General features: G+C 55.6%; 56 non-coding genes across 56 annotated transcripts; all 56 read left to right on the top strand.

Annotated features, from left to right (window-relative positions):
- Positions 1-135: 135 nt before the first annotated feature.
- On the top strand, positions 136-208 carry trnam-cau (transfer RNA methionine (anticodon CAU)). The gene has a single exon. It is a non-coding gene; the product is annotated as a tRNA-Met (tRNA).
- A 365-nt stretch (positions 209-573) lies between these two features.
- Positions 574-645, top strand: trnah-gug (transfer RNA histidin (anticodon GUG)). The gene has a single exon. It is a non-coding gene; the product is annotated as a tRNA-His (tRNA).
- Positions 646-1010: 365 nt separating this feature from the next.
- trnae-uuc (transfer RNA glutamic acid (anticodon UUC)) lies at positions 1011-1082 on the top strand. The gene has a single exon. It is a non-coding gene; the product is annotated as a tRNA-Glu (tRNA).
- Positions 1083-1513: 431 nt separating this feature from the next.
- trnam-cau (transfer RNA methionine (anticodon CAU)) lies at positions 1514-1586 on the top strand. Its single transcript has one exon. It is a non-coding gene; the product is annotated as a tRNA-Met (tRNA).
- Positions 1587-2388: 802 nt separating this feature from the next.
- trnae-uuc (transfer RNA glutamic acid (anticodon UUC)) lies at positions 2389-2460 on the top strand. The gene has a single exon. It is a non-coding gene; the product is annotated as a tRNA-Glu (tRNA).
- A 186-nt stretch (positions 2461-2646) lies between these two features.
- On the top strand, positions 2647-2719 carry trnar-acg (transfer RNA arginine (anticodon ACG)). The gene has a single exon. It is a non-coding gene; the product is annotated as a tRNA-Arg (tRNA).
- A 172-nt stretch (positions 2720-2891) lies between these two features.
- On the top strand, positions 2892-2964 carry trnam-cau (transfer RNA methionine (anticodon CAU)). Its single transcript has one exon. It is a non-coding gene; the product is annotated as a tRNA-Met (tRNA).
- Positions 2965-3329: 365 nt separating this feature from the next.
- On the top strand, positions 3330-3401 carry trnah-gug (transfer RNA histidin (anticodon GUG)). Its single transcript has one exon. It is a non-coding gene; the product is annotated as a tRNA-His (tRNA).
- A 365-nt stretch (positions 3402-3766) lies between these two features.
- Positions 3767-3838, top strand: trnae-uuc (transfer RNA glutamic acid (anticodon UUC)). The gene has a single exon. It is a non-coding gene; the product is annotated as a tRNA-Glu (tRNA).
- A 431-nt stretch (positions 3839-4269) lies between these two features.
- On the top strand, positions 4270-4342 carry trnam-cau (transfer RNA methionine (anticodon CAU)). Its single transcript has one exon. It is a non-coding gene; the product is annotated as a tRNA-Met (tRNA).
- A 365-nt stretch (positions 4343-4707) lies between these two features.
- trnah-gug (transfer RNA histidin (anticodon GUG)) lies at positions 4708-4779 on the top strand. The gene has a single exon. It is a non-coding gene; the product is annotated as a tRNA-His (tRNA).
- Positions 4780-5144: 365 nt separating this feature from the next.
- trnae-uuc (transfer RNA glutamic acid (anticodon UUC)) lies at positions 5145-5216 on the top strand. Its single transcript has one exon. It is a non-coding gene; the product is annotated as a tRNA-Glu (tRNA).
- Positions 5217-5402: 186 nt separating this feature from the next.
- On the top strand, positions 5403-5475 carry trnar-acg (transfer RNA arginine (anticodon ACG)). The gene has a single exon. It is a non-coding gene; the product is annotated as a tRNA-Arg (tRNA).
- A 172-nt stretch (positions 5476-5647) lies between these two features.
- trnam-cau (transfer RNA methionine (anticodon CAU)) lies at positions 5648-5720 on the top strand. The gene has a single exon. It is a non-coding gene; the product is annotated as a tRNA-Met (tRNA).
- Positions 5721-6085: 365 nt separating this feature from the next.
- trnah-gug (transfer RNA histidin (anticodon GUG)) lies at positions 6086-6157 on the top strand. Its single transcript has one exon. It is a non-coding gene; the product is annotated as a tRNA-His (tRNA).
- Positions 6158-6522: 365 nt separating this feature from the next.
- Positions 6523-6594, top strand: trnae-uuc (transfer RNA glutamic acid (anticodon UUC)). The gene has a single exon. It is a non-coding gene; the product is annotated as a tRNA-Glu (tRNA).
- Positions 6595-6780: 186 nt separating this feature from the next.
- On the top strand, positions 6781-6853 carry trnar-acg (transfer RNA arginine (anticodon ACG)). The gene has a single exon. It is a non-coding gene; the product is annotated as a tRNA-Arg (tRNA).
- A 172-nt stretch (positions 6854-7025) lies between these two features.
- On the top strand, positions 7026-7098 carry trnam-cau (transfer RNA methionine (anticodon CAU)). Its single transcript has one exon. It is a non-coding gene; the product is annotated as a tRNA-Met (tRNA).
- Positions 7099-7463: 365 nt separating this feature from the next.
- trnah-gug (transfer RNA histidin (anticodon GUG)) lies at positions 7464-7535 on the top strand. Its single transcript has one exon. It is a non-coding gene; the product is annotated as a tRNA-His (tRNA).
- Positions 7536-7900: 365 nt separating this feature from the next.
- On the top strand, positions 7901-7972 carry trnae-uuc (transfer RNA glutamic acid (anticodon UUC)). The gene has a single exon. It is a non-coding gene; the product is annotated as a tRNA-Glu (tRNA).
- A 186-nt stretch (positions 7973-8158) lies between these two features.
- trnar-acg (transfer RNA arginine (anticodon ACG)) lies at positions 8159-8231 on the top strand. The gene has a single exon. It is a non-coding gene; the product is annotated as a tRNA-Arg (tRNA).
- A 172-nt stretch (positions 8232-8403) lies between these two features.
- Positions 8404-8476, top strand: trnam-cau (transfer RNA methionine (anticodon CAU)). The gene has a single exon. It is a non-coding gene; the product is annotated as a tRNA-Met (tRNA).
- A 365-nt stretch (positions 8477-8841) lies between these two features.
- Positions 8842-8913, top strand: trnah-gug (transfer RNA histidin (anticodon GUG)). The gene has a single exon. It is a non-coding gene; the product is annotated as a tRNA-His (tRNA).
- A 365-nt stretch (positions 8914-9278) lies between these two features.
- On the top strand, positions 9279-9350 carry trnae-uuc (transfer RNA glutamic acid (anticodon UUC)). The gene has a single exon. It is a non-coding gene; the product is annotated as a tRNA-Glu (tRNA).
- A 186-nt stretch (positions 9351-9536) lies between these two features.
- trnar-acg (transfer RNA arginine (anticodon ACG)) lies at positions 9537-9609 on the top strand. The gene has a single exon. It is a non-coding gene; the product is annotated as a tRNA-Arg (tRNA).
- Positions 9610-9781: 172 nt separating this feature from the next.
- Positions 9782-9854, top strand: trnam-cau (transfer RNA methionine (anticodon CAU)). Its single transcript has one exon. It is a non-coding gene; the product is annotated as a tRNA-Met (tRNA).
- Positions 9855-10219: 365 nt separating this feature from the next.
- On the top strand, positions 10220-10291 carry trnah-gug (transfer RNA histidin (anticodon GUG)). Its single transcript has one exon. It is a non-coding gene; the product is annotated as a tRNA-His (tRNA).
- A 365-nt stretch (positions 10292-10656) lies between these two features.
- trnae-uuc (transfer RNA glutamic acid (anticodon UUC)) lies at positions 10657-10728 on the top strand. Its single transcript has one exon. It is a non-coding gene; the product is annotated as a tRNA-Glu (tRNA).
- Positions 10729-10914: 186 nt separating this feature from the next.
- trnar-acg (transfer RNA arginine (anticodon ACG)) lies at positions 10915-10987 on the top strand. The gene has a single exon. It is a non-coding gene; the product is annotated as a tRNA-Arg (tRNA).
- A 172-nt stretch (positions 10988-11159) lies between these two features.
- Positions 11160-11232, top strand: trnam-cau (transfer RNA methionine (anticodon CAU)). The gene has a single exon. It is a non-coding gene; the product is annotated as a tRNA-Met (tRNA).
- A 365-nt stretch (positions 11233-11597) lies between these two features.
- On the top strand, positions 11598-11669 carry trnah-gug (transfer RNA histidin (anticodon GUG)). The gene has a single exon. It is a non-coding gene; the product is annotated as a tRNA-His (tRNA).
- Positions 11670-12034: 365 nt separating this feature from the next.
- On the top strand, positions 12035-12106 carry trnae-uuc (transfer RNA glutamic acid (anticodon UUC)). Its single transcript has one exon. It is a non-coding gene; the product is annotated as a tRNA-Glu (tRNA).
- Positions 12107-12292: 186 nt separating this feature from the next.
- On the top strand, positions 12293-12365 carry trnar-acg (transfer RNA arginine (anticodon ACG)). The gene has a single exon. It is a non-coding gene; the product is annotated as a tRNA-Arg (tRNA).
- Positions 12366-12537: 172 nt separating this feature from the next.
- trnam-cau (transfer RNA methionine (anticodon CAU)) lies at positions 12538-12610 on the top strand. Its single transcript has one exon. It is a non-coding gene; the product is annotated as a tRNA-Met (tRNA).
- A 365-nt stretch (positions 12611-12975) lies between these two features.
- Positions 12976-13047, top strand: trnah-gug (transfer RNA histidin (anticodon GUG)). The gene has a single exon. It is a non-coding gene; the product is annotated as a tRNA-His (tRNA).
- Positions 13048-13412: 365 nt separating this feature from the next.
- Positions 13413-13484, top strand: trnae-uuc (transfer RNA glutamic acid (anticodon UUC)). Its single transcript has one exon. It is a non-coding gene; the product is annotated as a tRNA-Glu (tRNA).
- A 186-nt stretch (positions 13485-13670) lies between these two features.
- On the top strand, positions 13671-13743 carry trnar-acg (transfer RNA arginine (anticodon ACG)). Its single transcript has one exon. It is a non-coding gene; the product is annotated as a tRNA-Arg (tRNA).
- Positions 13744-13915: 172 nt separating this feature from the next.
- trnam-cau (transfer RNA methionine (anticodon CAU)) lies at positions 13916-13988 on the top strand. The gene has a single exon. It is a non-coding gene; the product is annotated as a tRNA-Met (tRNA).
- A 365-nt stretch (positions 13989-14353) lies between these two features.
- On the top strand, positions 14354-14425 carry trnah-gug (transfer RNA histidin (anticodon GUG)). Its single transcript has one exon. It is a non-coding gene; the product is annotated as a tRNA-His (tRNA).
- A 365-nt stretch (positions 14426-14790) lies between these two features.
- On the top strand, positions 14791-14862 carry trnae-uuc (transfer RNA glutamic acid (anticodon UUC)). Its single transcript has one exon. It is a non-coding gene; the product is annotated as a tRNA-Glu (tRNA).
- A 186-nt stretch (positions 14863-15048) lies between these two features.
- Positions 15049-15121, top strand: trnar-acg (transfer RNA arginine (anticodon ACG)). The gene has a single exon. It is a non-coding gene; the product is annotated as a tRNA-Arg (tRNA).
- Positions 15122-15293: 172 nt separating this feature from the next.
- On the top strand, positions 15294-15366 carry trnam-cau (transfer RNA methionine (anticodon CAU)). The gene has a single exon. It is a non-coding gene; the product is annotated as a tRNA-Met (tRNA).
- Positions 15367-16168: 802 nt separating this feature from the next.
- trnae-uuc (transfer RNA glutamic acid (anticodon UUC)) lies at positions 16169-16240 on the top strand. Its single transcript has one exon. It is a non-coding gene; the product is annotated as a tRNA-Glu (tRNA).
- Positions 16241-16668: 428 nt separating this feature from the next.
- On the top strand, positions 16669-16741 carry trnam-cau (transfer RNA methionine (anticodon CAU)). Its single transcript has one exon. It is a non-coding gene; the product is annotated as a tRNA-Met (tRNA).
- Positions 16742-17106: 365 nt separating this feature from the next.
- Positions 17107-17178, top strand: trnah-gug (transfer RNA histidin (anticodon GUG)). The gene has a single exon. It is a non-coding gene; the product is annotated as a tRNA-His (tRNA).
- A 365-nt stretch (positions 17179-17543) lies between these two features.
- On the top strand, positions 17544-17615 carry trnae-uuc (transfer RNA glutamic acid (anticodon UUC)). The gene has a single exon. It is a non-coding gene; the product is annotated as a tRNA-Glu (tRNA).
- A 428-nt stretch (positions 17616-18043) lies between these two features.
- On the top strand, positions 18044-18116 carry trnam-cau (transfer RNA methionine (anticodon CAU)). The gene has a single exon. It is a non-coding gene; the product is annotated as a tRNA-Met (tRNA).
- Positions 18117-18481: 365 nt separating this feature from the next.
- Positions 18482-18553, top strand: trnah-gug (transfer RNA histidin (anticodon GUG)). Its single transcript has one exon. It is a non-coding gene; the product is annotated as a tRNA-His (tRNA).
- A 365-nt stretch (positions 18554-18918) lies between these two features.
- trnae-uuc (transfer RNA glutamic acid (anticodon UUC)) lies at positions 18919-18990 on the top strand. The gene has a single exon. It is a non-coding gene; the product is annotated as a tRNA-Glu (tRNA).
- A 186-nt stretch (positions 18991-19176) lies between these two features.
- Positions 19177-19249, top strand: trnar-acg (transfer RNA arginine (anticodon ACG)). The gene has a single exon. It is a non-coding gene; the product is annotated as a tRNA-Arg (tRNA).
- Positions 19250-19421: 172 nt separating this feature from the next.
- trnam-cau (transfer RNA methionine (anticodon CAU)) lies at positions 19422-19494 on the top strand. Its single transcript has one exon. It is a non-coding gene; the product is annotated as a tRNA-Met (tRNA).
- Positions 19495-19859: 365 nt separating this feature from the next.
- On the top strand, positions 19860-19931 carry trnah-gug (transfer RNA histidin (anticodon GUG)). The gene has a single exon. It is a non-coding gene; the product is annotated as a tRNA-His (tRNA).
- Positions 19932-20296: 365 nt separating this feature from the next.
- Positions 20297-20368, top strand: trnae-uuc (transfer RNA glutamic acid (anticodon UUC)). The gene has a single exon. It is a non-coding gene; the product is annotated as a tRNA-Glu (tRNA).
- A 186-nt stretch (positions 20369-20554) lies between these two features.
- Positions 20555-20627, top strand: trnar-acg (transfer RNA arginine (anticodon ACG)). Its single transcript has one exon. It is a non-coding gene; the product is annotated as a tRNA-Arg (tRNA).
- A 172-nt stretch (positions 20628-20799) lies between these two features.
- trnam-cau (transfer RNA methionine (anticodon CAU)) lies at positions 20800-20872 on the top strand. The gene has a single exon. It is a non-coding gene; the product is annotated as a tRNA-Met (tRNA).
- An 802-nt stretch (positions 20873-21674) lies between these two features.
- Positions 21675-21746, top strand: trnae-uuc (transfer RNA glutamic acid (anticodon UUC)). Its single transcript has one exon. It is a non-coding gene; the product is annotated as a tRNA-Glu (tRNA).
- Positions 21747-22060: the final 314 nt, after the last annotated feature.

The raw sequence follows: 22060 nt of genomic DNA, 5'->3' as shown, positions 1-22060 counted from the left end.
TTTAGCGCTTGTGAAGTCAGGGTGCAAAGAAAGTGTGGAACCTGTAAAGAACAGTCCTGAAATGCGGGCGTTGGCGAAAACCTGAGACAGGCAACTGACAACGGGCTGACTTTGGAGAATCTCAGCTCCTTGGTGGCCTCGTTAGCGCAGTAGGTAGCGCGTCAGTCTCATAATCTGAAGGTCGTGAGTTCGATCCTCACACGGGGCAGCGCCGTTTTTAAATACTAGTAGGGTGCCGTTCAGCTCACGCCATCTTTCCTTTTGTTGCTACGCGCCCCTTAAGCTAATCTCTAAACCACCCTGCCACCACGTGCAAATCATGAGTTCCCTGCACATCTGTTCTGATTTGGAATACGAGCCGCGGTGGCGGTAAATTCCCAGTGCCACGGAAGACTCGCGTCTTGGTAGATGGTTACGGCGCACCGTCATGGCTGCCGTTTGATGTGAAATGCCAAGTCCACAAAGGGGAAGGGAAGAGCGTTCTGTCTGTTTGCCAAGGAAATGCCTTCTTGTCAGCAGGGAAGCATTCCACCAAGGAAGGGAGGAGGCCGGGTGCGGCTTGAGCGGTGGCGCGCCGTGATCGTATAGTGGTTAGTACTCTGCGTTGTGGCCGCAGCAACCCCGGTTCGAATCCGGGTCACGGCAGGCTCTCGCTGCGAGCGGGTAGAGCTCGCCTTCGGGACCAGCAGCCGCTCTTTTGTGCGGCTGGCAGGCCTGGCCTTCATCCAAAGCCCTCTTGCAGACATAGAGTGGGCCAGCCAGCGCTGCAAATGGAAATGCACCTGTCTTATGGAGCGGAGAGCTCAAGGATGTTTTCTGTCCACGCGCAGGATTAGGACTCCTTGGACGCTGGGCCTGGCAAGAGGCACTCAAGCAGTTTTCGCATCCGCCTGTTCCATCAGGATGAAGGGTGCAAAGCTCCAGTTGGCCTCAGGAGGACAGCAGGGAGAGACGGGAGAAGAAGAAGGTAACAAATTGGTCATGGTGGCCAGCCGAGGGCAGTGCAAGCTTCCCATATGGTCTAGCGGTTAGGATTCCTGGTTTTCACCCAGGCGGCCCGGGTTCGACTCCTGGTATGGGAATGGACTTAAGCTTTGAGCGAAGTGTTCCGAGCCTGTACAGAAGCGGGGTTGGTGCTTTTGCAGCGCGGCTTGGACGTCACGTACAGACAAAGTTTTAGGAGGCGCTCTGCTTCTCCCTCCCCAAGTGAGGCGTGGCCGTTGTCTCCCTTACGTAAAGCAAATGCCACGCGGAGAGACCTGAGCAAGGGGCCAGTGGCGCAATGGATAACGAGTCTGACTACGGATCAGAAGATTCTAGGTTCGACTCCTGGCTGGCTCGCACTTTTTGCTTTGTGCGTTTGGTGGTTGATAAGCACTTTAGCGCTTGTGAAGTCAGGGTGCAAAGAAAGTGTGGAACCTGTAAAGAACAGTCCTGAAATGCGGGCGTTGGCGAAAACCTGAGACAGGCAACTGACAACGGGCTGACTTTGGAGAATCTCAGCTCCTTGGTGGCCTCGTTAGCGCAGTAGGTAGCGCGTCAGTCTCATAATCTGAAGGTCGTGAGTTCGATCCTCACACGGGGCAGCGCCATTTTTAAATACTAGTAGGGTGCCGTTCAGCTCACGCCATCTTTCCTTTTGCTGCTACGCGCCCCTTAAGCTAATCTCTAAACCACCCTGCCACCACGTGCAAATCATGAGTTCCCTGCACATCTGTTCTGATTTGGAATACGAGCCGCGGTGGCGGTAAATTCCCAGTGCCACGGAAGACTCGCGTCTTGGTAGATGGTTACGGCGCACCGTCATGGCTGCCGTTTGATGTGAAATGCCAAGTCCACAAAGGGGAAGGGAAGAGCGTTCTGTCTGTTTGCCAAGGAAATGCCTTCTTGTCAGCAGGGAAGCATTCCACCAAGGAAGGGAGGAGGCCAGGTGCGGCTTGAGCGGTGGCGCGCCGTGATCGTATAGTGGTTAGTACTCTGCATTGTGGCCGCAGCAACCCTGGTTCGAATCCGGGTTACGGCAGGCTCTCGCTGCGAGCGGCTAGTGCTCGCCTTCGGGACCAGCAGCCGCTCTTTTGTGCGGCTGGCAGGCCTGGTCTTCATCCAAAGCCCTCTTGCAGACATAGAGTGGGCCAGCCAGCGCTGCAAATGGAAATGCACCTGTCTTATGGAGCGGAGAGCTCAAGGATGTTTTCTGTCCACGCGCAGGATTAGGACTCCTTGGACGCTGGGCCTGGCAAGAGGCACTCAAGCAGTTTTCGCATCCGCCTGTTCCATCAGGATGAAGGGTGCAAAGCTCCAGTTGGCCTCAGGAGGACAGCAGGGAGAGACGGGAGAAGAAGAAGGTAACAAATTGGTCATGGTGGCCAGCCGAGGGCAGTGCAAGCTTCCCATATGGTCTAGCGGTTAGGATTCCTGGTTTTCACCCAGGCGGCCCGGGTTCGACTCCCGGTATGGGAATGGACTTAAGCTTTGAGCGAAGTGTTCCGAGCCTGTACAGAAGCGGGGTTGGTGCTTTTGCAGCGCGGCTTGGACGTCACGTACAGACAAAGTTTTAGGAGGCGCTCTGCTTCTCCCTCCCCAAGTGAGCCGTGGCCGTTGTCTCCCTTACGTAAAGCAAATGCCACGCAGAGAGACCAGAGCAAGGGGCCAGTGGCGCAATGGATAACGCGTCTGACTACGGATCAGAAGATTCTAGGTTCGACTCCTGGCTGGCTCGCACTTTTTGCTTTGTGCGTTTGGTGGTTGATAAGCACTTTAGCGCTTGTGAAGTCAGGGTGCAAAGAAAGTGTGGAACCTGTAAAGAACAGTCCTGAAATGCGGGCGTTGGCGAAAACCTGAGACAGGCAACTGACAACGGGCTGACTTTGGAGAATCTCAGCTCCTTGGTGGCCTCGTTAGCGCAGTAGGTAGCGCGTCAGTCTCATAATCTGAAGGTCGTGAGTTCGATCCTCACACGGGGCAGCGCCGTTTTTAAATACTAGTAGGGTGCCGTTCAGCTCACGCCATCTTTCCTTTTGTTGCTACGCGCCCCTTAAGCTAATCTCTAAACCACCCTGCCACCACGTGCAAATCATGAGTTCCCTGCACATCTGTTCTGATTTGGAATACGAGCCGCGGTGGCGGTAAATTCCCAGTGCCACGGAAGACTCGCGTCTTGGTAGATGGTTACGGCGCACCGTCATGGCTGCCGTTTGATGTGAAATGCCAAGTCCACAAAGGGGAAGGGAAGAGCGTTCTGTCTGTTTGCCAAGGAAATGCCTTCTTGTCAGCAGGGAAGCATTCCACCAAGGAAGGGAGGAGGCCGGGTGCGGCTTGAGCGGTGGCGCGCCGTGATCGTATAGTGGTTAGTACTCTGCGTTGTGGCCGCAGCAACCCCGGTTCGAATCCGGGTCACGGCAGGCTCTCGCTGCGAGCGGGTAGAGCTCGCCTTCGGGACCAGCAGCCGCTCTTTTGTGCGGCTGGCAGGCCTGGCCTTCATCCAAAGCCCTCTTGCAGACATAGAGTGGGCCAGCCAGCGCTGCAAATGGAAATGCACCTGTCTTATGGAGCGGAGAGCTCAAGGATGTTTTCTGTCCACGCGCAGGATTAGGACTCCTTGGACGCTGGGCCTGGCAAGAGGCACTCAAGCAGTTTTCGCATCCGCCTGTTCCATCAGGATGAAGGGTGCAAAGCTCCAGTTGGCCTCAGGAGGACAGCAGGGAGAGACGGGAGAAGAAGAAGGTAACAAATTGGTCATGGTGGCCAGCCGAGGGCAGTGCAAGCTTCCCATATGGTCTAGCGGTTAGGATTCCTGGTTTTCACCCAGGCGGCCCGGGTTCGACTCCTGGTATGGGAATGGACTTAAGCTTTGAGCGAAGTGTTCCGAGCCTGTACAGAAGCGGGGTTGGTGCTTTTGCAGCGCGGCTTGGACGTCACGTACAGACAAAGTTTTAGGAGGCGCTCTGCTTCTCCCTCCCCAAGTGAGGCGTGGCCGTTGTCTCCCTTACGTAAAGCAAATGCCACGCGGAGAGACCTGAGCAAGGGGCCAGTGGCGCAATGGATAACGAGTCTGACTACGGATCAGAAGATTCTAGGTTCGACTCCTGGCTGGCTCGCACTTTTTGCTTTGTGCGTTTGGTGGTTGATAAGCACTTTAGCGCTTGTGAAGTCAGGGTGCAAAGAAAGTGTGGAACCTGTAAAGAACAGTCCTGAAATGCGGGCGTTGGCGAAAACCTGAGACAGGCAACTGACAACGGGCTGACTTTGGAGAATCTCAGCTCCTTGGTGGCCTCGTTAGCGCAGTAGGTAGCGCGTCAGTCTCATAATCTGAAGGTCGTGAGTTCGATCCTCACACGGGGCAGCGCCGTTTTTAAATACTAGTAGGGTGCCGTTCAGCTCACGCCATCTTTCCTTTTGCTGCTACGCGCCCCTTAAGCTAATCTCTAAACCACCCTGCCACCACGTGCAAATCATGAGTTCCCTGCACATCTGTTCTGATTTGGAATACGAGCCGCGGTGGCGGTAAATTCCCAGTGCCACGGAAGACTCGCGTCTTGGTAGATGGTTACGGCGCACCGTCATGGCTGCCGTTTGATGTGAAATGCCAAGTCCACAAAGGGGAAGGGAAGAGCGTTCTGTCTGTTTGCCAAGGAAATGCCTTCTTGTCAGCAGGGAAGCATTCCACCAAGGAAGGGAGGAGGCCAGGTGCGGCTTGAGCGGTGGCGCGCCGTGATCGTATAGTGGTTAGTACTCTGCGTTGTGGCCGCAGCAACCCCGGTTCGAATCCGGGTCACGGCAGGCTCTCGCTGCGAGCGGGTAGTGCTCGCCTTCGGGACCAGCAGCCGCTCTTTTGTGCGGCTGGCAGGCCTGGCCTTCATCCAAAGCCCTCTTGCAGACATAGAGTGGGCCAGCCAGCGCTGCAAATGGAAATGCACCTGTCTTATGGAGCGGAGAGCTCAAGGATGTTTTCTGTCCACGCGCAGGATTAGGACTCCTTGGACGCTGGGCCTGGCAAGAGGCACTCAAGCAGTTTTCGCATCCGCCTGTTCCATCAGGATGAAGGGTGCAAAGCTCCAGTTGGCCTCAGGAGGACAGCAGGGAGAGACGGGAGAAGAAGAAGGTAACAAATTGGTCATGGTGGCCAGCCGAGGGCAGTGCAAGCTTCCCATATGGTCTAGCGGTTAGGATTCCTGGTTTTCACCCAGGCGGCCCGGGTTCGACTCCTGGTATGGGAATGGACTTAAGCTTTGAGCGAAGTGTTCCGAGCCTGTACAGAAGCGGGGTTGGTGCTTTTGCAGCGCGGCTTGGACGTCACGTACAGACAAAGTTTTAGGAGGCGCTCTGCTTCTCCCTCCCCAAGTGAGGCGTGGCCGTTGTCTCCCTTACGTAAAGCAAATGCCACGCGGAGAGACCAGAGCAAGGGGCCAGTGGCGCAATGGATAACGCGTCTGACTACGGATCAGAAGATTCTAGGTTCGACTCCTGGCTGGCTCGCACTTTTTGCTTTGTGCGTTTGGTGGTTGATAAGCACTTTAGCGCTTGTGAAGTCAGGGTGCAAAGAAAGTGTGGAACCTGTAAAGAACAGTCCTGAAATGCGGGCGTTGGCGAAAACCTGAGACAGGCAACTGACAACGGGCTGACTTTGGAGAATCTCAGCTCCTTGGTGGCCTCGTTAGCGCAGTAGGTAGCGCGTCAGTCTCATAATCTGAAGGTCGTGAGTTCGATCCTCACACGGGGCAGCGCCGTTTTTAAATACTAGTAGGGTGCCGTTCAGCTCACGCCATCTTTCCTTTTGCTGCTACGCGCCCCTTAAGCTAATCTCTAAACCACCCTGCCACCACGTGCAAATCATGAGTTCCCTGCACATCTGTTCTGATTTGGAATACGAGCCGCGGTGGCGGTAAATTCCCAGTGCCACGGAAGACTCGCGTCTTGGTAGATGGTTACGGCGCACCGTCATGGCTGCCGTTTGATGTGAAATGCCAAGTCCACAAAGGGGAAGGGAAGAGCGTTCTGTCTGTTTGCCAAGGAAATGCCTTCTTGTCAGCAGGGAAGCATTCCACCAAGGAAGGGAGGAGGCCAGGTGCGGCTTGAGCGGTGGCGCGCCGTGATCGTATAGTGGTTAGTACTCTGCGTTGTGGCCGCAGCAACCCCGGTTCGAATCCGGGTCACGGCAGGCTCTCGCTGCGAGCGGGTAGTGCTCGCCTTCGGGACCAGCAGCCGCTCTTTTGTGCGGCTGGCAGGCCTGGCCTTCATCCAAAGCCCTCTTGCAGACATAGAGTGGGCCAGCCAGCGCTGCAAATGGAAATGCACCTGTCTTATGGAGCGGAGAGCTCAAGGATGTTTTCTGTCCACGCGCAGGATTAGGACTCCTTGGACGCTGGGCCTGGCAAGAGGCACTCAAGCAGTTTTCGCATCCGCCTGTTCCATCAGGATGAAGGGTGCAAAGCTCCAGTTGGCCTCAGGAGGACAGCAGGGAGAGACGGGAGAAGAAGAAGGTAACAAATTGGTCATGGTGGCCAGCCGAGGGCAGTGCAAGCTTCCCATATGGTCTAGCGGTTAGGATTCCTGGTTTTCACCCAGGCGGCCCGGGTTCGACTCCTGGTATGGGAATGGACTTAAGCTTTGAGCGAAGTGTTCCGAGCCTGTACAGAAGCGGGGTTGGTGCTTTTGCAGCGCGGCTTGGACGTCACGTACAGACAAAGTTTTAGGAGGCGCTCTGCTTCTCCCTCCCCAAGTGAGGCGTGGCCGTTGTCTCCCTTACGTAAAGCAAATGCCACGCGGAGAGACCAGAGCAAGGGGCCAGTGGCGCAATGGATAACGCGTCTGACTACGGATCAGAAGATTCTAGGTTCGACTCCTGGCTGGCTCGCACTTTTTGCTTTGTGCGTTTGGTGGTTGATAAGCACTTTAGCGCTTGTGAAGTCAGGGTGCAAAGAAAGTGTGGAACCTGTAAAGAACAGTCCTGAAATGCGGGCGTTGGCGAAAACCTGAGACAGGCAACTGACAACGGGCTGACTTTGGAGAATCTCAGCTCCTTGGTGGCCTCGTTAGCGCAGTAGGTAGCGCGTCAGTCTCATAATCTGAAGGTCGTGAGTTCGATCCTCACACGGGGCAGCGCCGTTTTTAAATACTAGTAGGGTGCCGTTCAGCTCACGCCATCTTTCCTTTTGCTGCTACGCGCCCCTTAAGCTAATCTCTAAACCACCCTGCCACCACGTGCAAATCATGAGTTCCCTGCACATCTGTTCTGATTTGGAATACGAGCCGCGGTGGCGGTAAATTCCCAGTGCCACGGAAGACTCGCGTCTTGGTAGATGGTTACGGCGCACCGTCATGGCTGCCGTTTGATGTGAAATGCCAAGTCCACAAAGGGGAAGGGAAGAGCGTTCTGTCTGTTTGCCAAGGAAATGCCTTCTTGTCAGCAGGGAAGCATTCCACCAAGGAAGGGAGGAGGCCAGGTGCGGCTTGAGCGGTGGCGCGCCGTGATCGTATAGTGGTTAGTACTCTGCGTTGTGGCCGCAGCAACCCCGGTTCGAATCCGGGTCACGGCAGGCTCTCGCTGCGAGCGGGTAGTGCTCGCCTTCGGGACCAGCAGCCGCTCTTTTGTGCGGCTGGCAGGCCTGGCCTTCATCCAAAGCCCTCTTGCAGACATAGAGTGGGCCAGCCAGCGCTGCAAATGGAAATGCACCTGTCTTATGGAGCGGAAAGCTCAAGGATGTTTTCTGTCCACGCGCAGGATTAGGACTCCTTGGACGCTGGGCCTGGCAAGAGGCACTCAAGCAGTTATCGCATCCGCCTGTTCCATCAGGATGAAGGGTGCAAAGCTCCAGTTGGCCTCAGGAGGACAGCAGGGAGAGACGGGAGAAGAAGAAGGTAACAAATTGGTCATGGTGGCCAGCCGAGGGCAGTGCAAGCTTCCCATATGGTCTAGCGGTTAGGATTCCTGGTTTTCACCCAGGGGGCCCGGGTTCGACTCCTGGTATGGGAATGGACTTAAGCTTTGAGCGAAGTGTTCCGAGCCTGTACAGAAGCGGGGTTGGTGCTTTTGCAGCGCGGCTTGGACGTCACGTACAGACAAAGTTTTAGGAGGCGCTCTGCTTCTCCCTCCCCAAGTGAGGCGTGGCCGTTGTCTCCCTTACGTAAAGCAAATGCCACGCGGAGAGACCAGAGCAAGGGGCCAGTGGCGCAATGGATAACGCGTCTGACTACGGATCAGAAGATTCTAGGTTCGACTCCTGGCTGGCTCGCACTTTTTGCTTTGTGCGTTTGGTGGTTGATAAGCACTTTAGCGCTTGTGAAGTCAGGGTGCAAAGAAAGTGTGGAACCTGTAAAGAACAGTCCTGAAATGCGGGCGTTGGCGAAAACCTGAGACAGGCAACTGACAACGGGCTGACTTTGGAGAATCTCAGCTCCTTGGTGGCCTCGTTAGCGCAGTAGGTAGCGCGTCAGTCTCATAATCTGAAGGTCGTGAGTTCGATCCTCACACGGGGCAGCGCCGTTTTTAAATACTAGTAGGGTGCCGTTCAGCTCACGCCATCTTTCCTTTTGCTGCTACGCGCCCCTTAAGCTAATCTCTAAACCACCCTGCCACCACGTGCAAATCATGAGTTCCCTGCACATCTGTTCTGATTTGGAATACGAGCCGCGGTGGCGGTAAATTCCCAGTGCCACGGAAGACTCGCGTCTTGGTAGATGGTTACGGCGCACCGTCATGGCTGCCGTTTGATGTGAAATGCCAAGTCCACAAAGGGGAAGGGAAGAGCGTTCTGTCTGTTTGCCAAGGAAATGCCTTCTTGTCAGCAGGGAAGCATTCCACCAAGGAAGGGAGGAGGCCAGGTGCGGCTTGAGCGGTGGCGCGCCGTGATCGTATAGTGGTTAGTACTCTGCGTTGTGGCCGCAGCAACCCCGGTTCGAATCCGGGTCACGGCAGGCTCTCGCTGCGAGCGGGTAGTGCTCGCCTTCGGGACCAGCAGCCGCTCTTTTGTGCGGCTGGCAGGCCTGGCCTTCATCCAAAGCCCTCTTGCAGACATAGAGTGGGCCAGCCAGCGCTGCAAATGGAAATGCACCTGTCTTATGGAGCGGAGAGCTCAAGGATGTTTTCTGTCCACGCGCAGGATTAGGACTCCTTGGACGCTGGGCCTGGCAAGAGGCACTCAAGCAGTTTTCGCATCCGCCTGTTCCATCAGGATGAAGGGTGCAAAGCTCCAGTTGGCCTCAGGAGGACAGCAGGGAGAGACGGGAGAAGAAGAAGGTAACAAATTGGTCATGGTGGCCAGCCGAGGGCAGTGCAAGCTTCCCATATGGTCTAGCGGTTAGGATTCCTGGTTTTCACCCAGGCGGCCCGGGTTCGACTCCTGGTATGGGAATGGACTTAAGCTTTGAGCGAAGTGTTCCGAGCCTGTACAGAAGCGGGGTTGGTGCTTTTGCAGCGCGGCTTGGACGTCACGTACAGACAAAGTTTTAGGAGGCGCTCTGCTTCTCCCTCCCCAAGTGAGGCGTGGCCGTTGTCTCCCTTACGTAAAGCAAATGCCACGCGGAGAGACCAGAGCAAGGGGCCAGTGGCGCAATGGATAACGCGTCTGACTACGGATCAGAAGATTCTAGGTTCGACTCCTGGCTGGCTCGCACTTTTTGCTTTGTGCGTTTGGTGGTTGATAAGCACTTTAGCGCTTGTGAAGTCAGGGTGCAAAGAAAGTGTGGAACCTGTAAAGAACAGTCCTGAAATGCGGGCGTTGGCGAAAACCTGAGACAGGCAACTGACAACGGGCTGACTTTGGAGAATCTCAGCTCCTTGGTGGCCTCGTTAGCGCAGTAGGTAGCGCGTCAGTCTCATAATCTGAAGGTCGTGAGTTCGATCCTCACACGGGGCAGCGCCGTTTTTAAATACTAGTAGGGTGCCGTTCAGCTCACGCCATCTTTCCTTTTGCTGCTACGCGCCCCTTAAGCTAATCTCTAAACCACCCTGCCACCACGTGCAAATCATGAGTTCCCTGCACATCTGTTCTGATTTGGAATACGAGCCGCGGTGGCGGTAAATTCCCAGTGCCACGGAAGACTCGCGTCTTGGTAGATGGTTACGGCGCACCGTCATGGCTGCCGTTTGATGTGAAATGCCAAGTCCACAAAGGGGAAGGGAAGAGCGTTCTGTCTGTTTGCCAAGGAAATGCCTTCTTGTCAGCAGGGAAGCATTCCACCAAGGAAGGGAGGAGGCCAGGTGCGGCTTGAGCGGTGGCGCGCCGTGATCGTATAGTGGTTAGTACTCTGCGTTGTGGCCGCAGCAACCCCGGTTCGAATCCGGGTCACGGCAGGCTCTCGCTGCGAGCGGGTAGTGCTCGCCTTCGGGACCAGCAGCCGCTCTTTTGTGCGGCTGGCAGGCCTGGCCTTCATCCAAAGCCCTCTTGCAGACATAGAGTGGGCCAGCCAGCGCTGCAAATGGAAATGCACCTGTCTTATGGAGCGGAAAGCTCAAGGATGTTTTCTGTCCACGCGCAGGATTAGGACTCCTTGGACGCTGGGCCTGGCAAGAGGCACTCAAGCAGTTATCGCATCCGCCTGTTCCATCAGGATGAAGGGTGCAAAGCTCCAGTTGGCCTCAGGAGGACAGCAGGGAGAGACGGGAGAAGAAGAAGGTAACAAATTGGTCATGGTGGCCAGCCGAGGGCAGTGCAAGCTTCCCATATGGTCTAGCGGTTAGGATTCCTGGTTTTCACCCAGGGGGCCCGGGTTCGACTCCTGGTATGGGAATGGACTTAAGCTTTGAGCGAAGTGTTCCGAGCCTGTACAGAAGCGGGGTTGGTGCTTTTGCAGCGCGGCTTGGACGTCACGTACAGACAAAGTTTTAGGAGGCGCTCTGCTTCTCCCTCCCCAAGTGAGGCGTGGCCGTTGTCTCCCTTACGTAAAGCAAATGCCACGCGGAGAGACCAGAGCAAGGGGCCAGTGGCGCAATGGATAACGCGTCTGACTACGGATCAGAAGATTCTAGGTTCGACTCCTGGCTGGCTCGCACTTTTTGCTTTGTGCGTTTGGTGGTTGATAAGCACTTTAGCGCTTGTGAAGTCAGGGTGCAAAGAAAGTGTGGAACCTGTAAAGAACAGTCCTGAAATGCGGGCGTTGGCGAAAACCTGAGACAGGCAACTGACAACGGGCTGACTTTGGAGAATCTCAGCTCCTTGGTGGCCTCGTTAGCGCAGTAGGTAGCGCGTCAGTCTCATAATCTGAAGGTCGTGAGTTCGATCCTCACACGGGGCAGCGCCGTTTTTAAATACTAGTAGGGTGCCGTTCAGCTCACGCCATCTTTCCTTTTGCTGCTACGCGCCCCTTAAGCTAATCTCTAAACCACCCTGCCACCACGTGCAAATCATGAGTTCCCTGCACATCTGTTCTGATTTGGAATACGAGCCGCGGTGGCGGTAAATTCCCAGTGCCACGGAAGACTCGCGTCTTGGTAGATGGTTACGGCGCACCGTCATGGCTGCCGTTTGATGTGAAATGCCAAGTCCACAAAGGGGAAGGGAAGAGCGTTCTGTCTGTTTGCCAAGGAAATGCCTTCTTGTCAGCAGGGAAGCATTCCACCAAGGAAGGGAGGAGGCCAGGTGCGGCTTGAGCGGTGGCGCGCCGTGATCGTATAGTGGTTAGTACTCTGCGTTGTGGCCGCAGCAACCCCGGTTCGAATCCGGGTCACGGCAGGCTCTCGCTGCGAGCGGGTAGTGCTCGCCTTCGGGACCAGCAGCCGCTCTTTTGTGCGGCTGGCAGGCCTGGCCTTCATCCAAAGCCCTCTTGCAGACATAGAGTGGGCCAGCCAGCGCTGCAAATGGAAATGCACCTGTCTTATGGAGCGGAAAGCTCAAGGATGTTTTCTGTCCACGCGCAGGATTAGGACTCCTTGGACGCTGGGCCTGGCAAGAGGCACTCAAGCAGTTATCGCATCCGCCTGTTCCATCAGGATGAAGGGTGCAAAGCTCCAGTTGGCCTCAGGAGGACAGCAGGGAGAGACGGGAGAAGAAGAAGGTAACAAATTGGTCATGGTGGCCAGCCGAGGGCAGTGCAAGCTTCCCATATGGTCTAGCGGTTAGGATTCCTGGTTTTCACCCAGGGGGCCCGGGTTCGACTCCTGGTATGGGAATGGACTTAAGCTTTGAGCGAAGTGTTCCGAGCCTGTACAGAAGCGGGGTTGGTGCTTTTGCAGCGCGGCTTGGACGTCACGTACAGACAAAGTTTTAGGAGGCGCTCTGCTTCTCCCTCCCCAAGTGAGGCGTGGCCGTTGTCTCCCTTACGTAAAGCAAATGCCACGCGGAGAGACCAGAGCAAGGGGCCAGTGGCGCAATGGATAACGCGTCTGACTACGGATCAGAAGATTCTAGGTTCGACTCCTGGCTGGCTCGCACTTTTTGCTTTGTGCGTTTGGTGGTTGATAAGCACTTTAGCGCTTGTGAAGTCAGGGTGCAAAGAAAGTGTGGAACCTGTAAAGAACAGTCCTGAAATGCGGGCGTTGGCGAAAACCTGAGACAGGCAACTGACAACGGGCTGACTTTGGAGAATCTCAGCTCCTTGGTGGCCTCGTTAGCGCAGTAGGTAGCGCGTCAGTCTCATAATCTGAAGGTCGTGAGTTCGATCCTCACACGGGGCAGCGCCGTTTTTAAATACTAGTAGGGTGCCGTTCAGCTCACGCCATCTTTCCTTTTGCTGCTACGCGCCCCTTAAGCTAATCTCTAAACCACCCTGCCACCACGTGCAAATCATGAGTTCCCTGCACATCTGTTCTGATTTGGAATACGAGCCGCGGTGGCGGTAAATTCCCAGTGCCACGGAAGACTCGCGTCTTGGTAGATGGTTACGGCGCACCGTCATGGCTGCCGTTTGATGTGAAATGCCAAGTCCACAAAGGGGAAGGGAAGAGCGTTCTGTCTGTTTGCCAAGGAAATGCCTTCTTGTCAGCAGGGAAGCATTCCACCAAGGAAGGGAGGAGGCCAGGTGCGGCTTGAGCGGTGGCGCGCCGTGATCGTATAGTGGTTAGTACTCTGCGTTGTGGCCGCAGCAACCCCGGTTCGAATCCGGGTCACGGCAGGCTCTCGCTGCGAGCGGGTAGTGCTCGCCTTCGGGACCAGCAGCCGCTCTTTTGTGCGGCTGGCAGGCCTGGCCTTCATCCAAAGCCCTCTTGCAGACATAGAGTGGGCCAGCCAGCGCTGCAAATGGAAATGCACCTGTCTTATGGAGCGGAGAGCTCAAGGATGTTTTCTGTCCACGCGCAGGATTAGGACTCCTTGGACGCTGGGCCTGGCAAGAGGCACTCAAGCAGTTTTCGCATCCGCCTGTTCCATCAGGATGAAGGGTGCAAAGCTCCAGTTGGCCTCAGGAGGACAGCAGGGAGAGACGGGAGAAGAAGAAGGTAACAAATTGGTCATGGTGGCCAGCCGAGGGCAGTGCAAGCTTCCCATATGGTCTAGCGGTTAGGATTCCTGGTTTTCACCCAGGCGGCCCGGGTTCGACTCCTGGTATGGGAATGGACTTAAGCTTTGAGCGAAGTGTTCCGAGCCTGTACAGAAGCGGGGTTGGTGCTTTTGCAGCGCGGCTTGGACGTCACGTACAGACAAAGTTTTAGGAGGCGCTCTGCTTCTCCCTCCCCAAGTGAGGCGTGGCCGTTGTCTCCCTTACGTAAAGCAAATGCCACGCGGAGAGACCAGAGCAAGGGGCCAGTGGCGCAATGGATAACGCGTCTGACTACGGATCAGAAGATTCTAGGTTCGACTCCTGGCTGGCTCGCACTTTTTGCTTTGTGCGTTTGGTGGTTGATAAGCACTTTAGCGCTTGTGAAGTCAGGGTGCAAAGAAAGTGTGGAACCTGTAAAGAACAGTCCTGAAATGCGGGCGTTGGCGAAAACCTGAGACAGGCAACTGACAACGGGCTGACTTTGGAGAATCTCAGCTCCTTGGTGGCCTCGTTAGCGCAGTAGGTAGCGCGTCAGTCTCATAATCTGAAGGTCGTGAGTTCGATCCTCACACGGGGCAGCGCCGTTTTTAAATACTAGTAGGGTGCCGTTCAGCTCACGCCATCTTTCCTTTTGCTGCTACGCGCCCCTTAAGCTAATCTCTAAACCACCCTGCCACCACGTGCAAATCATGAGTTCCCTGCACATCTGTTCTGATTTGGAATACGAGCCGCGGTGGCGGTAAATTCCCAGTGCCACGGAAGACTCGCGTCTTGGTAGATGGTTACGGCGCACCGTCATGGCTGCCGTTTGATGTGAAATGCCAAGTCCACAAAGGGGAAGGGAAGAGCGTTCTGTCTGTTTGCCAAGGAAATGCCTTCTTGTCAGCAGGGAAGCATTCCACCAAGGAAGGGAGGAGGCCAGGTGCGGCTTGAGCGGTGGCGCGCCGTGATCGTATAGTGGTTAGTACTCTGCGTTGTGGCCGCAGCAACCCCGGTTCGAATCCGGGTCACGGCAGGCTCTCGCTGCGAGCGGGTAGTGCTCGCCTTCGGGACCAGCAGCCGCTCTTTTGTGCGGCTGGCAGGCCTGGCCTTCATCCAAAGCCCTCTTGCAGACATAGAGTGGGCCAGCCAGCGCTGCAAATGGAAATGCACCTGTCTTATGGAGCGGAAAGCTCAAGGATGTTTTCTGTCCACGCGCAGGATTAGGACTCCTTGGACGCTGGGCCTGGCAAGAGGCACTCAAGCAGTTATCGCATCCGCCTGTTCCATCAGGATGAAGGGTGCAAAGCTCCAGTTGGCCTCAGGAGGACAGCAGGGAGAGACGGGAGAAGAAGAAGGTAACAAATTGGTCATGGTGGCCAGCCGAGGGCAGTGCAAGCTTCCCATATGGTCTAGCGGTTAGGATTCCTGGTTTTCACCCAGGGGGCCCGGGTTCGACTCCTGGTATGGGAATGGACTTAAGCTTTGAGCGAAGTGTTCCGAGCCTGTACAGAAGCGGGGTTGGTGCTTTTGCAGCGCGGCTTGGACGTCACGTACAGACAAAGTTTTAGGAGGCGCTCTGCTTCTCCCTCCCCAAGTGAGGCGTGGCCGTTGTCTCCCTTACGTAAAGCAAATGCCACGCGGAGAGACCAGAGCAAGGGGCCAGTGGCGCAATGGATAACGCGTCTGACTACGGATCAGAAGATTCTAGGTTCGACTCCTGGCTGGCTCGCACTTTTTGCTTTGTGCGTTTGGTGGTTGATAAGCACTTTAGCGCTTGTGAAGTCAGGGTGCAAAGAAAGTGTGGAACCTGTAAAGAACAGTCCTGAAATGCGGGCGTTGGCGAAAACCTGAGACAGGCAACTGACAACGGGCTGACTTTGGAGAATCTCAGCTCCTTGGTGGCCTCGTTAGCGCAGTAGGTAGCGCGTCAGTCTCATAATCTGAAGGTCGTGAGTTCGATCCTCACACGGGGCAGCGCCGTTTTTAAATACTAGTAGGGTGCCGTTCAGCTCACGCCATCTTTCCTTTTGCTGCTACGCGCCCCTTAAGCTAATCTCTAAACCACCCTGCCACCACGTGCAAATCATGAGTTCCCTGCACATCTGTTCTGATTTGGAATACGAGCCGCGGTGGCGGTAAATTCCCAGTGCCACGGAAGACTCGCGTCTTGGTAGATGGTTACGGCGCACCGTCATGGCTGCCGTTTGATGTGAAATGCCAAGTCCACAAAGGGGAAGGGAAGAGCGTTCTGTCTGTTTGCCAAGGAAATGCCTTCTTGTCAGCAGGGAAGCATTCCACCAAGGAAGGGAGGAGGCCGGGTGTGGCTTGAGCGGTGGCGCGCCGTGATCGTATAGTGGTTAGTACTCTGCGTTGTGGCCGCAGCAACCCCGGTTCGAATCCGAGTCACGGCAGGCTCTCGCTGCGAGCGGGTAGTGCTCGCCTTCGGGACCAGCAGCTGCTCTTTTGTGCGGCTGGCAGGCCTGGCCTTCATCCAAAGCCCTCTTGCAGACATAGAGTGGGCCAGCCAGCGCTGCAAATGGAAATGCACCTGTCTTATGGAGCGGAGAGCTCAAGGATGTTTTCTGTCCACGCGCAGGATTAGGACTCCTTGGACTCTGGGCCTGGCAAGAGGCACTCAAGCAGTTTTCGCATCCGCCTGTTCCATCAGGATGAAGGGTGCAAAGCTCCAGTTGGCCTCAGGAGGACAGCAGGGAGAGACGGGAGAAGAAGAAGGTAACAAATTGGTCATGGTGGCCAGCCGAGGACAGTGCAAGCTTCCCATATGGTCTAGCGGTTAGGATTCCTGGTTTTCACCCAGGCGGCCCGGGTTCGACTCCCGGTATGGGAATGGACTTAAGCTTTGAGCGAAGTGTTCCGAGCCTGTACAGAAGCGGGGTTGGTGCTTTTACAGCGCGGCTTGGACGTCGCGTACAGACAAAGTTTTAGGAGGCGCTCTGCTTCTCCCTCCCCAAGTGAGGCGTGGCCGTTGTCTCCCTTACGTAAAGCAAATGCCACGCGGAGAGACCAGAGCAAGGGGCCAGTGGCGCAATGGATCCGTCTGACTACGGATCAGAAGATTCTAGGTTCGACTCCTGGCTGGCTCGCACTTTTTGCTTTGTGCGTTTGGTGGTTGATAAGCACTTTAGCGCTTGTGAAGTCAGGGTGCAAAGAAAGTGTGGAACCTGTAAAGAACAGTCCTGAAATGCGGGCGTTGGCGAAAACCTGAGACAGGCAACTGACAACGGGCTGACTTTGGAGAATCTCAGCTCCTTGGTGGCCTCGTTAGCGCAGTAGGTAGCGCGTCAGTCTCATAATCTGAAGGTCATGAGTTCGATCCTCACACGGGGCAGCGCCGTTTTTAAATACTAGTAGGGTGCCGTTCAGCTCACGCCATCTTTCCTTTTGCTGCTACGCGCCCCTTAAGCTAATCTCTAAACCACCCTGCCACCACGTGCAAATCATGAGTTCCCTGCACATCTGTTCTGATTTGGAATACGAGCCGCGGTGGCGGTAAATTCCCAGTGCCACGGAAGACTCGCGTCTTGGTAGATGGTTACGGCGCACCGTCATGGCTGCCGTTTGATGTGAAATGCCAAGTCCACAAAGGGGAAGGGAAGAGCGTTCTGTCTGTTTGCCAAGGAAATGCCTTCTTGTCAGCAGGGAAGCATTCCACCAAGGAAGGGAGGAGGCCGGGTGCGGCTTGAGCGGTGGCGCGCCGTGATCGTATAGTGGTTAGTACTCTGCGTTGTGGCCGCAGCAACCCCGGTTCGAATCCGGGTCACGGCAGGCTCTCGCTGCGAGCGGGTAGTGCTCGCCTTCGGGACCAGCAGCCGCTCTTTTGTGCGGCTGGCAGGCCTGGCCTTCATCCAAAGCCCTCTTGCAGACATAGAGTGGGCCAGCCAGCGCTGCAAATGGAAATGCACCTGTCTTATGGAGCGGAGAGCTCAAGGATGTTTTCTGTCCACGCGCAGGATTAGGACTCCTTGGACGCTGGGCCTGGCAAGAGGCACTCAAGCAGTTTTCGCATCCGCCTGTTCCATCAGGATGAAGGGTGCAAAGCTCCAGTTGGCCTCAGGAGGACAGCAGGGAGAGACGGGAGAAGAAGAAGGTAACAAATTGGTCATGGTGGCCAGCCGAGGACAGTGCAAGCTTCCCATATGGTCTAGCGGTTAGGATTCCTGGTTTTCACCCAGGCGGCCCGGGTTCCACTCCCGGTATGGGAATGGACTTAAGCTTTGAGCGAAGTGTTCCGAGCCTGTACAGAAGCGGGGTTGGTGCTTTTACAGCGCGGCTTGGACGTCGCGTACAGACAAAGTTTTAGGAGGCGCTCTGCTTCTCCCTCCCCAAGTGAGGCGTGGCCGTTGTCTCCCTTACGTAAAGCAAATGCCACGCGGAGAGACCAGAGCAAGGGGCCAGTGGCGCAATGGATCCGTCTGACTACGGATCAGAAGATTCTAGGTTCGACTCCTGGCTGGCTCGCACTTTTTGCTTTGTGCGTTTGGTGGTTGATAAGCACTTTAGCGCTTGTGAAGTCAGGGTGCAAAGAAAGTGTGGAACCTGTAAAGAACAGTCCTGAAATGCGGGCGTTGGCGAAAACCTGAGACAGGCAACTGACAACGGGCTGACTTTGGAGAATCTCAGCTCCTTGGTGGCCTCGTTAGCGCAGTAGGTAGCGCGTCAGTCTCATAATCTGAAGGTCGTGAGTTCGATCCTCACACGGGGCAGCGCCATTTTTAAATACTAGTAGGGTGCCGTTCAGCTCACGCCATCTTTCCTTTTGCTGCTACGCGCCCCTTAAGCTAATCTCTAAACCACCCTGCCACCACGTGCAAATCATGAGTTCCCTGCACATCTGTTCTGATTTGGAATACGAGCCGCGGTGGCGGTAAATTCCCAGTGCCACGGAAGACTCGCGTCTTGGTAGATGGTTACGGCGCACCGTCATGGCTGCCGTTTGATGTGAAATGCCAAGTCCACAAAGGGGAAGGGAAGAGCGTTCTGTCTGTTTGCCAAGGAAATGCCTTCTTGTCAGCAGGGAAGCATTCCACCAAGGAAGGGAGGAGGCCAGGTGCGGCTTGAGCGGTGGCGCGCCGTGATCGTATAGTGGTTAGTACTCTGCGTTGTGGCCGCAGCAACCCCGGTTCGAATCCGGGTCACGGCAGGCTCTCGCTGCGAGCGGGTAGTGCTCGCCTTCGGGACCAGCAGCCGCTCTTTTGTGCGGCTGGCAGGCCTGGCCTTCATCCAAAGCCCTCTTGCAGACATAGAGTGGGCCAGCCAGCGCTGCAAATGGAAATGCACCTGTCTTATGGAGCGGAAAGCTCAAGGATGTTTTCTGTCCACGCGCAGGATTAGGACTCCTTGGACGCTGGGCCTGGCAAGAGGCACTCAAGCAGTTATCGCATCCGCCTGTTCCATCAGGATGAAGGGTGCAAAGCTCCAGTTGGCCTCAGGAGGACAGCAGGGAGAGACGGGAGAAGAAGAAGGTAACAAATTGGTCATGGTGGCCAGCCGAGGGCAGTGCAAGCTTCCCATATGGTCTAGCGGTTAGGATTCCTGGTTTTCACCCAGGGGGCCCGGGTTCGACTCCTGGTATGGGAATGGACTTAAGCTTTGAGCGAAGTGTTCCGAGCCTGTACAGAAGCGGGGTTGGTGCTTTTGCAGCGCGGCTTGGACGTCACGTACAGACAAAGTTTTAGGAGGCGCTCTGCTTCTCCCTCCCCAAGTTAGGCGTGGCCGTTGTCTCCCTTACGTAAAGCAAATGCCACGCGGAGAGACCAGAGCAAGGGGCCAGTGGCGCAATGGATAACGCGTCTGACTACGGATCAGAAGATTCTAGGTTCGACTCCTGGCTGGCTCGCACTTTTTGCTTTGTGCGTTTGGTGGTTGATAAGCACTTTAGCGCTTGTGAAGTCAGGGTGCAAAGAAAGTGTGGAACCTGTAAAGAACAGTCCTGAAATGCGGGCGTTGGCGAAAACCTGAGACAGGCAACTGACAACGGGCTGACTTTGGAGAATCTCAGCTCCTTGGTGGCCTCGTTAGCGCAGTAGGTAGCGCGTCAGTCTCATAATCTGAAGGTCGTGAGTTCGATCCTCACACGGGGCAGCGCCGTTTTTAAATACTAGTAGGGTGCCGTTCAGCTCACGCCATCTTTCCTTTTGCTGCTACGCGCCCCTTAAGCTAATCTCTAAACCACCCTGCCACCACGTGCAAATCATGAGTTCCCTGCACATCTGTTCTGATTTGGAATACGAGCCGCGGTGGCGGTAAATTCCCAGTGCCACGGAAGACTCGCGTCTTGGTAGATGGTTACGGCGCACCGTCATGGCTGCCGTTTGATGTGAAATGCCAAGTCCACAAAGGGGAAGGGAAGAGCGTTCTGTCTGTTTGCCAAGGAAATGCCTTCTTGTCAGCAGGGAAGCATTCCACCAAGGAAGGGAGGAGGCCAGGTGCGGCTTGAGCGGTGGCGCGCCGTGATCGTATAGTGGTTAGTACTCTGCGTTGTGGCCGCAGCAACCCCGGTTCGAATCCGGGTCACGGCAGGCTCTCGCTGCGAGCGGGTAGTGCTCGCCTTCGGGACCAGCAGCCGCTCTTTTGTGCGGCTGGCAGGCCTGGCCTTCATCCAAAGCCCTCTTGCAGACATAGAGTGGGCCAGCCAGCGCTGCAAATGGAAATGCACCTGTCTTATGGAGCGGAAAGCTCAAGGATGTTTTCTGTCCACGCGCAGGATTAGGACTCCTTGGACGCTGGGCCTGGCAAGAGGCACTCAAGCAGTTATCGCATCCGCCTGTTCCATCAGGATGAAGGGTGCAAAGCTCCAGTTGGCCTCAGGAGGACAGCAGGGAGAGACGGGAGAAGAAGAAGGTAACAAATTGGTCATGGTGGCCAGCCGAGGGCAGTGCAAGCTTCCCATATGGTCTAGCGGTTAGGATTCCTGGTTTTCACCCAGGGGGCCCGGGTTCGACTCCTGGTATGGGAATGGACTTAAGCTTTGAGCGAAGTGTTCCGAGCCTGTACAGAAGCGGGGTTGGTGCTTTTGCAGCGCGGCTTGGACGTCACGTACAGACAAAGTTTTAGGAGGCGCTCTGCTTCTCCCTCCCCAAGTGAGGCGTGGCCGTTGTCTCCCTTACGTAAAGCAAATGCCACGCGGAGAGACCAGAGCAAGGGGCCAGTGGCGCAATGGATAACGCGTCTGACTACGGATCAGAAGATTCTAGGTTCGACTCCTGGCTGGCTCGCACTTTTTGCTTTGTGCGTTTGGTGGTTGATAAGCACTTTAGCGCTTGTGAAGTCAGGGTGCAAAGAAAGTGTGGAACCTGTAAAGAACAGTCCTGAAATGCGGGCGTTGGCGAAAACCTGAGACAGGCAACTGACAACGGGCTGACTTTGGAGAATCTCAGCTCCTTGGTGGCCTCGTTAGCGCAGTAGGTAGCGCGTCAGTCTCATAATCTGAAGGTCGTGAGTTCGATCCTCACACGGGGCAGCGCCGTTTTTAAATACTAGTAGGGTGCCGTTCAGCTCACGCCATCTTTCCTTTTGCTGCTACGCGCCCCTTAAGCTAATCTCTAAACCACCCTGCCACCACGTGCAAATCATGAGTTCCCTGCACATCTGTTCTGATTTGGAATACGAGCCGCGGTGGCGGTAAATTCCCAGTGCCACGGAAGACTCGCGTCTTGGTAGATGGTTACGGCGCACCGTCATGGCTGCCGTTTGATGTGAAATGCCAAGTCCACAAAGGGGAAGGGAAGAGCGTTCTGTCTGTTTGCCAAGGAAATGCCTTCTTGTCAGCAGGGAAGCATTCCACCAAGGAAGGGAGGAGGCCGGGTGTGGCTTGAGCGGTGGCGCGCCGTGATCGTATAGTGGTTAGTACTCTGCGTTGTGGCCGCAGCAACCCCGGTTCGAATCCGAGTCACGGCAGGCTCTCGCTGCGAGCGGGTAGTGCTCGCCTTCGGGACCAGCAGCTGCTCTTTTGTGCGGCTGGCAGGCCTGGCCTTCATCCAAAGCCCTCTTGCAGACATAGAGTGGGCCAGCCAGCGCTGCAAATGGAAATGCACCTGTCTTATGGAGCGGAGAGCTCAAGGATGTTTTCTGTCCACGCGCAGGATTAGGACTCCTTGGACTCTGGGCCTGGCAAGAGGCACTCAAGCAGTTTTCGCATCCGCCTGTTCCATCAGGATGAAGGGTGCAAAGCTCCAGTTGGCCTCAGGAGGACAGCAGGGAGAGACGGGAGAAGAAGAAGGTAACAAATTGGTCATGGTGGCCAGCCGAGGACAGTGCAAGCTTCCCATATGGTCTAGCGGTTAGGATTCCTGGTTTTCACCCAGGCGGCCCGGGTTCGACTCCCGGTATGGGAATGGACTTAAGCTTTGAGCGAAGTGTTCCGAGCCTGTACAGAAGCGGGGTTGGTGCTTTTACAGCGCGGCTTGGACGTCGCGTACAGACAAAGTTTTAGGAGGCGCTCTGCTTCTCCCTCCCCAAGTGAGGCGTGGCCGTTGTCTCCCTTACGTAAAGCAAATGCCACGCGGAGAGACCAGAGCAAGGGGCCAGTGGCGCAATGGATCCGTCTGACTACGGATCAGAAGATTCTAGGTTCGACTCCTGGCTGGCTCGCACTTTTTGCTTTGTGCGTTTGGTGGTTGATAAGCACTTTAGCGCTTGTGAAGTCAGG

Source organism: Hoplias malabaricus, chromosome 7, assembly GCF_029633855.1.
Source record: "Hoplias malabaricus isolate fHopMal1 chromosome 7, fHopMal1.hap1, whole genome shotgun sequence".
In the NCBI taxonomy this organism is placed as follows: domain Eukaryota; kingdom Metazoa; phylum Chordata; class Actinopteri; order Characiformes; family Erythrinidae; genus Hoplias; species Hoplias malabaricus.
Note: the sequence above shows the minus strand (reverse complement) of the source record. Positions and strands in the feature narration are given on the sequence as shown.